Source organism: Syngnathoides biaculeatus, chromosome 3 (assembly GCF_019802595.1).
Source record: "Syngnathoides biaculeatus isolate LvHL_M chromosome 3, ASM1980259v1, whole genome shotgun sequence".
Classification (NCBI taxonomy): Eukaryota; Metazoa; Chordata; class Actinopteri; order Syngnathiformes; family Syngnathidae; genus Syngnathoides; species Syngnathoides biaculeatus.
In genome coordinates, this window is record NC_084642.1 from 38,040,431 (window position 1) to 38,049,842 (window position 9,412).

Genomic DNA, 9,412 nt, shown 5'->3' on the forward strand with positions numbered 1-9,412 from the left:
ATTTATTTGACCCCGATGACGACTGGCCGGCGCCAGTTCGTTGATCTTCATGTCCCGTTCGTGTGCTCCGGTATCCCTGATTGAACCTGTGTGTACCGACCTTCGCCCGTTCTCCGACCAACCTTGTAACCCTGACTCCTTCGTTACTTCTGCCTGATTTGATTGTTCTCCTGTGTACCGAATCCTGCCTGTCCGCTCACCTGCTCTCTTTGCCCAATGTCACAACTACCGCTCCTCCACCGGACTGCCTGCTCGATCCCCTACCTCTGCATATAATAAACGTTTCTCCTTGAACTACCTTGCATCTTTCGAGTCCTGCATTTGGGTCCTACCCCCGTTTCGATGGGACGTGACAGTTATGAACTAAAAATGTAGCAGTATGGTGACAACTAGGAGCATAGGGTTATAATAAACTGAAATGTTATTTGAAAAATGCATTTTGTATTTCTTTGGGTTGTCTCTGAGTTATATTAAAATTGGTTTCATGATTTTTAAACCTTTGTGTTTGAGATTTATCCCCCCCCCCAAAAAAAAGTAATCTTGAGGCAGCAAATAGTTTTTCACAGCACTGTAGATGCAGAACCAATTCTCTGATTCATGATTGGAGGGATATTCAAAATGAAGTTCACAATTCAATTGTGTCAAAAAAGGGGAAAGTAAGCATAAAGGTTTTTTTTAAATCAGCAATAGATACTAAATACTAAAGTTGTATAAAAAAAAGTATTCTGCTATCAAGTCTTACATCTCACTTGTATTTTAAAATAGAGGAACCTTACAATAGTGAATTAAAAAAAAAAGATGTTTAATTTAGCTGCACTGTATGTCACTGAAATAAGTCTCCAAAATATGAGCAATACAGTGTCTTGTGTTTGAATAATATTGAGAGAGAATTTTTAAAATCAAACGTGTGTGTGTGTCATCAAATCTGCCTAGCAACATGGGGCCGGTCCACACAACAACATAAAAAAGTGTGTTTTGCAATCTTAAGTGATATTCTGGCTCTCTAAACCCATCTAGTCATGGCTATGTGAGCTGCATCATTCCAGCTATAGTGGAAGTGGTGGTCCTCACAATGAACTCACAGAACGTGGTCCACACAATGCAGCAAAAACGTGTGTGTGTGTGTGCGTATTTGCTTTTTACATGCACAACGAGAGATGAAACTGGGAATTGATGTATGTGTTATGCCCATATTTAGTCATGATTTACATAATTTCCTCATGTCCTCAGTGGGGCTCTACTCTGTAGCCAGATGTGTCCTTCAGTGCATCTCTGCACGTAGGCTAACGTTGATGAACTGCATACTGGACACTTTGTAATAATCCATTGCCAGCTAGAACCGTTTGACACAGAAACCCTATGTCTAAGTGGAAAGCCCCGATGTCACAGGTTTTATACCATCCATGGTCCGCCCTTCGGACAAGATAAAAGATGTGTGCTTTCTCTGTACCTTCGCACTTGTGGTCTGCTCTCTACAGCCATTGTCTGTAACTCATAAGTGCCCGGAATATTCTGTAAGTAAATTCTTTGAAGAAACTGTTCATTGTCACCAGCCTTTATTTGGATAACCAACATTCTCACTACCCAAAATTAAACGAACACGCATAGGAAATAAAGCGTCCTCCAACAGAATTGAAACATCAGCGAGTCTTATTAATGTGGTTGCATTTGATTCCTATCTCTGGGAGTGTTTTGATGCTTGGTTACCATAGAGTCAGATTTGATTTCATGAAGCTTGTAAACTGACTCTACCCAGTAAAACTGTAAGTGATGGTTATCCCAATAACCTTTCACTCCAGCTATTTGGTTTTCATAATCTTCATAGAGCTGATATAGTTGAAAGGTTTCCCAAATGCGGAAAACGTTTTTTCTACAGACTTGGACAGCTGCACTCTTCTTTGGTTTGACGCTTCTCCACATAATTGGTGAAGGTAGGTTCTGGGACAAATTGCAAATTTGGACTTGAAACATTCTTTGTTTTGTGTTCATGTTTTCTCTACTTTATTTTGTTGGTTATTGAGTGGATTTTATGTGGCTCTTCTATGAATATACATCAAACACAAAAAAGAAGATGAAAAAGTCATCTATTTGGAGAGCTGGACCCACAAAATTCATCCATCACACATGCATACTCATGCTACTATGGAGCAAAAGCATTCTCATTTTAAGTATAGTAGAATTTGTTTAAAAAGAACAACCGATCTCTCCATGTCCATTGAGACTTTCTTATCCAAGTTGTTTTATGTCTGCAGGTAGTTTTGTCAAAGTGCTCTGTCAACTAGGTCAGCCAATTACACTGTTGTGTGTGCATTACCATGACAACACCCTCGCCGCTCAGCTGTCGGTACAGTGGAGGAGTCCTCAAAACAAGCTGCTGTGTCACTACATCAAACACAAGGCCTTCCAGAACTGCACAGTCGGCTACTCCATTAGCGACACCAGCACCGGCATCACGCTCACCATCCATCGGGTCAAAATGGAGGATTTGGGGAGTCATGTGTGTTTCGTCAGTAAACCTCACGATTTCTCGGACCACACCATTGAGCTGGCCATGGTGAAAAGTGAGTCGGACTGGTTTATGTTCAACAGCAAGGTAGGACATGTGTGACTCACAGCACTGTCTCTCACTAGGGTCCATTACCTCTGCACCTCAGAGTGGGTGGAGATGCTCAAGTAAGAGTGCATGTAACACATGTAACCAACCAACCAATAGCTACATACTTTTTATTTTTGATCAAAGGTTGCAGGGGCCACTTCGACATTCTTCACATTTAATTAAAACACTACGTCATTGTAGGTGAAGACATGCTTGGCATTTGGCAATAAAGCAAGAAGTGGAAGATTTTTAAGGATTTAGTCCGACACTAGATCAACCCAGCACTGAGGAACAACAGAATCCCATCTCAACATTGAAAACCAAAAGTAAAACAATCTGTGCAATGATGACAGTGACATGGAGTGGAAAGTGGAGCAAACAACCATGATTACTGCTATTTGCATGCTGCAATTGTATTATCTTTTTTAGGCATTACAAATATAAAATGTTACCGTTACAGCTGAAAAAGTTCATTTTTGCAATGCTATAAAAAGCTCTTCATAAAATTAATTCATTATTAGTAGTAGTACTATAAGTAGTAACCATGTCTAACTGAATGGTTATTGGAGAAGCAAGGAAGTGAGACATTAGAATGAACACTTTCTTTTCCTGCCTTCCTGCCCAATCAAGACAGTAAGTAGTGTAATGTAGGCAAGAGGCGACAGAGATCATATTAAATTTTCATAAAAGCCTCAGGCAACTAAAGTAAAAATTAGGGCAGATCTCAAATGGCAACCTGCCCTGAGGTTTAGCCACCCCCTACTTAGACTGTGTTGTCTCCAAGGGAATATTATTGCAGCTTAAAGTGAAGCTTTCCCTGCACCAGACTAAGCTCTAAAAATGTTTATTTTCCATTTCAGGTCCAAACTGGAAGCTCATTCTTCTTCTCATTGTTCATTTGGTCGTCATTTAGTCGACGAACTGCAGAGATCTGCACTAACCATTTTCTCAGATATTACAGTATATGCAAAAATGAAAAAAACAAACAAACAGAAATGGTTTCTGGTGTTGTGAATACCTTTCTGACAGGCTGTGAATACTGTATATGTCAGTAGATCATGAGAGGTTGGCTGCTTGAAAAGTAGATCTTGTGGTAAAAATGTCTGGGCACCTCTGCTATAGATAATGTCCTAATTATGAAAATAACAGTTCATATTTTCCATGTGACCTTGCTTGCACTAGTACCATGAGGATTTCCACATAGGACAAGCCCTCCTCCAATATTACTGGCTCCTCCACATGGTTTGCAGCACTATGAGTGGACACATTGTCTGCAGAAAATAATTAATAGTAATAGCACAGAACTGTTATTTAGTAAGAGTTTAAAGTTTACTTCATCTTAAACCCTTTCTGTCAAGAGACCATTGTTCTGTCCAGATTTATTGAAGTTTTTTTTTTTAATACTTTTAGCATCCGTGCCATGTCAGAGTAATAGTGGCTGACTTAAAAACAAATGCTTGTAGCTGGTAATTTCATTTTGATTACGCTGTTAACTCCTCAAAAAGAAATAATTCTCTCTAATACTGATAGTGGAGCGCAGAGTCCAAAGCATACATGGTGAAGCAGAATGAAGCTATTATATTGCACACAAATGGAATAAGCCATACAGAGGTGTCGTTGACCCCAAGTGTGAATGTTTTTAAATCCAGATTGAAAATTCTTCTTTTTTCTCATGCTTTTTAGAGTGTTTCCAATTTTAATATATCTTGCACTGCACTCTGTTTTTAAATGTACTTTTGTTTTTTTAATATACAGCACATTTTTGTAAATTTTATTGTCCCCCCCCATTTTAAATGTTTTATCTCTTAGTATTAAAATAATTTTAATCATGTAGAGCACATTGAGAAACTTTGTGTATTAAATGTGCTACATAAATAAATTTGCTTTTCTTTGCTAGTTTTGTACAGACCAAGGTTCGAGAATCTTTTAGGCTAAGAGAGCCATAAAAGGCAAATATTTTAAAATTTAATTCCAAAAGAGCCATACAAAATGGTTACAGTTGATTCCGATAGACTTGCCAACGGACCTTGACTCCCTCATCGCGCTCTCTCTGAAAAATCAACTGAAGGCTCGTGAATCAGGAACAGGACAACGCCCAACAGGGGAACTCCCGGCCGTGCCTCAGAGAATCCACCGCTCTTCAACAGGCGCCTGTCGATATGGAAGAGCCGATGCAACTGGACCGTCTCCGCCTGTCACCCAAAAAATGTCAACGACGCCTGCGGGAGGGACGCTGTTTCTATTGTGGGCGGTCGGATCACACCGTGTCTTGCTGCCCGGTCAAGCCAGTGGGAACCTCACTCAGAATGCCCCCAACGGTGAGCCTTAACCACATCTCGAACTGTCCCGCTCGAGCGCTCCTTTGTGTAACCTTAAAGCTCAAGTGTCGTCAAACGGATGATTTTTGGTATATTATTAATGAAAAACCCACAGCCAATATTGTTCCATGTGTTTTTTCACCACAAAATATGATTTGGACGTATAAAGCTTTTTGTAACTCCCGCCATGAAAATCCTCTGGAGGGATTTGTTTTCGAGAAGAAGCAGGATGTGACATACAGGACAGAGGCGCACCCAAGTGGACTCGTTTGTTTCCATTAATTTTACCTCCGGGAAGGTAGCTCGTTGTTCCTTCATGTGAGCCAAAATACCGGCTCTTTGCATTGCTAGACATTGCTTGAACACTCGGGAGAATGGAATTACCCTTCAGAAGTTTGAACGAGACCCTGTTCGTTGTGAAAAATGGATTGCACGGGTGCAGAGGACGAGAGCTTCGTGGGTTCTAAATAACAGGTAGGTGTGTATACAGCTCCAAAAAAAAAAAAAAAAAAAAAGTTTGGGGCGGACCACGAAATCGGTCTCTCTCATGACGTAACAAAAGATCCGCGTATGAAATGTGTCGATTTGCGCGTTGCCCAGCCAACAATGTCTCGAAAGTGTTCATCGCGTACTGCGGCGACTTTGAACATACTCCTAAAAGCAACATAGCTAGGCTCCACCTCCTCCTTATATGCCACCACGGGCGCCGATACTCAGCCACACTGCCTGAGGCGCCGCGTTCGGCGGTCACAACTTCTGCGAAGGCTGAGCGTCGGGCTTTGCGACGGGAGCGGCTCTGAAGAACCTAGCCGAGAATGCGTTACTCAGTCGCGTGCGCGCATAAAGCGCCCCGCCTCGACTGTGACTAAAGCAGCACCGCTCAGCTCTGTCATAAGCCACACCGGCCAGCTGCGATGAGCCACGATGGCTCATCTCCGCCGCGGGAGTGGATCGGACAGGATGCGGTTTGACTGTGATCGGATATAATCTGAATATGGCTCGAAACAATAGTGTAATATTGCCCCGGTCACTTCACTCGGTTGTGTGGTGTTATCCTTTTCTAAAAGAGCTTCAGTGTCAGAAGGAGTCTCGGAAAAATGCCAATATCTCTGTTGAACAGAAGACGCAACAAATATGGGAACCACTTGGATGTCGAGAGACACTCAATTGCTCAACTTTGTGCATGGATGACGCGCTCTCCGCTCACTTTTTCTTTTCTTGTATAGACATTGAAGTGAATAATGTATATATGTATTTTTCATTACAATATCTAGTTTTGAATGTTTATAGGGATGACACACGGGCTTTAAGTTCAGGCGGATGTGCACATTGACAGCTTTCATCGATTCAGGCTCAGACACCAACCTCCTTAATTCTCGTTTCATTAGCAGTATTGGTCTACAGACCTTCAAAGTACAACGCCCCCATAACTCGTATGTGCAAATGGCATATTCCTCCAAAAAATAACCCACCGCACCCAGACGCTCACCATGACATTTCCAGATTCGCATTCAGAACATCTAAGCTTTCATGTTTTCGAGACCCAGTGCAGTGACATTATCTTGGGAAGTCCATGGCTGAGGCTGCATAATCCCCATATCGACTGCTCAATTGGACAAGTTAAGTCTTGGGGGATGAAAAGCCCCTTCACTTGCCTCTCATCCCAGAGAAAGGAGGGCACGGATGTCACATGGGACAATCTGCAGATCCTGCAGGAGGAGGCAAATCTATCTCTAGTTCCTCCCTGTTATCATGATCTTTGGGAAGTGTTTTCCAAAATTAAGGCCAAGTCTCTTCTGCCACACAGGCCATATGATTGCACAATAGACTTGCTGCCCGGATCCTCACCCCCTCAAGGGAGACTCTATTCTCTTTCAGGTCTGGAACACCAAGCCATGAGGGAGTATGTGGAGGAGTCGCTGGCGGCGGGACTCATCTGTCCCTCGTCCTCGCCAGCCGGGGCAGCCTTCTTCTTTTTGGAAAAAAAAAAGGACAAAACCCTATGACCTTGCATTTATTACCAAGGACTGAACAGTATTACCGTCAAGAACAGGTACCCTCTCCCCCTCATTTCCACAGCTTTGAGCTCCTGAAGGGGGCCCAAAATCTTTACCAAGTTGGACTTGAGATATGTCTAACACCTGGTGCGAATAAGAGAAGAAGACGAGTGGACGACCTCATTCAACACGCCTACTGGGCATTACGACTATTTGGGACTCATTAACATGTCAGTGGTTTTCCAAAAACTTTGTCAACGATTGTGCTATGTGAAGTGCTCATCGGCATGTCTTTGTGTATTTAGACAACATCCTGATCTTCTTTCTAGAAGAAGCTACCTGTGTCAAGCATGTTCAAGCGGTTCTCAAGCAGCTGCTGTGCCACAGTCTGTATGTCAAAGCAGAGAAATGTGAGTTCCACCAAACCTCTGTGTTGTTTTTGGTGTTTGTCATGGCGCAGGTTGAGGTCCGCATGGACCCCCACAAGGTGGAGGCCGTTCTCCGTTGGCCCACGCTCAGCTCCTGTAAGGAGGTTCAGAGATTTATTGGATTTGTGAACTTTTATAGAAAATTCATTTGGAAATTTAGTGCCATTGTGGCACCGTTACATGCACTCACCGCAGCCCACAGTTCGTTCAAGTAGAACCCAAGTTGCCAGGCAGCTTTCCGCAAACTCAGGGCCACATTTTCCTACACTCCTATCCTCATCTTGCCGGACCCCGACTCGCAATTCGTTGTGGAGGTGGATGCGTCAGATTCAGGTATAGGGAGTGGTACTATCACAGAGAAGTCCGAATGATGAGAGGATACACCCCTGCACCTTCCTATCCAAAAAATTGACCACTGCGGAACATATTTACGATATTGGAGATTGGGAGCTTTCACAGTCAAAACGACATTGACCGAATTGAGACACTGGTTAGAGGGGGCTCAGGTTCCTTTCATGGTATATACAGACCACAAAAATTTCGTATACCTGAAATCCGCCAGGCAAACTAGGTGGGCTCGTTTCTTCACGCAATTTCGCTTTGTGGTGTCCCATCGACCGGGATCAAAGAATGGCAAACAGCAGTGAAAGATGCACTTAGGGATTTGCGCAGCTTGGAAGGATGGCCCGAAGACAAGCTGTTCGTCGTCCCTCCGCTGCAGGGTCATGTAATTGAGTGGGCGTAGCCAAGACCCAGTCCGTACTAGAACAACGCTTTTGGTGGCCGAATAGTAAGAAAGACGCCAGAGAGTACGCCAATGCCTGTCCTATGTGCGCCCCAAATAAAACCCTCCTGGCAGCATCAGATGGGGAATTACGCCCACTATCCGTGCCACGTCGTTCGTGGTCGCATATCTCGGTAGACTTTGTGATGGGATTACCGGCGTCACCGGGTCACACCGCACTCCTTACTGTAGTTGACTTATTTTCCAATATCGCACGCATAAATCGCGCTACCAAAACTCCCCTTCATGTCATCTTGTCAATTAAACAACTTAAACCCCTATTGAAATTAAAATCTGAAAACAAACTCATGAGAAAGACAGTGGGAAGGTTGCAGTTGTTTGTAAATATTTTTCATCATAATAAGTAACGATTGCTTGTTCCATTAGCATCTTGTTTCAGACAATCGATCAAAGAAGAAGAATGAATCCTTGATGAAATGGGTCTTGGGTCCTGCGTCATGGAAGGAGAGTTTACCCTGTAGGCTACTTCAAATCCTGTTTTGTTTTTTTCTTTAAGTCAAATGAGAGTTGGTGGCAGTGCATTATGTATTTTTTTGTGATTCTGGGATTCTTGCGACACAGGGCAACTACTGTATGGTATACAATAAACCTTGTTTCTCACAAGGGTTACAATCCAGACAGCCCCGGCAGCAAATTTAATCTGTGAAGTAGCAACTCATTATTTATTATATTACTGTTTCATATTTACCAATAGAATGAATGCAGAAAATAAAGCTAAACATTCTCTTGACTTGCATTTCATCCCGTCAACATTATGGTTGTGGGTAAGAGCTATTTATCGGGCTAAGGTTGTCATGAGCAAGGCTTGGCCACTGCTCTTGGCGGTGCCACCTCAGACACCTGTCACCTGTCAGAGCTGTTTCGCATTAGGCACTGTAATTAGGCCCAGTATTTAGTTGGACTTTTTGTCAATGGCATTTGCCAGTTCGTTGCTTTGTGTTAGTGAATATGCTTCACTGCATCCTGGGTTACTCCACTACTTTGCCTCATAGTCACCGACCAAGCATCTCCTACTCGGATGGGCTCTGTTATATCGTCCTCTCTTACATTGTCACCCGCACAGCCCACGTATCATGATTACTTCCCAACCACGACCCGCTCACCGCATATTATTTTGGACTCAGATTTTTTGGATCATGAGGAAAACGTAAATTTTTAATGACCGGCTGCCTGATTCTGACTCTGACAATGAATTGGAATTTTCTCTCCCGGTCATGAGTCTCGATGAGTTTGTTTTGCGCTTCCACGCTTTCAGTCCTCTTCCTCTA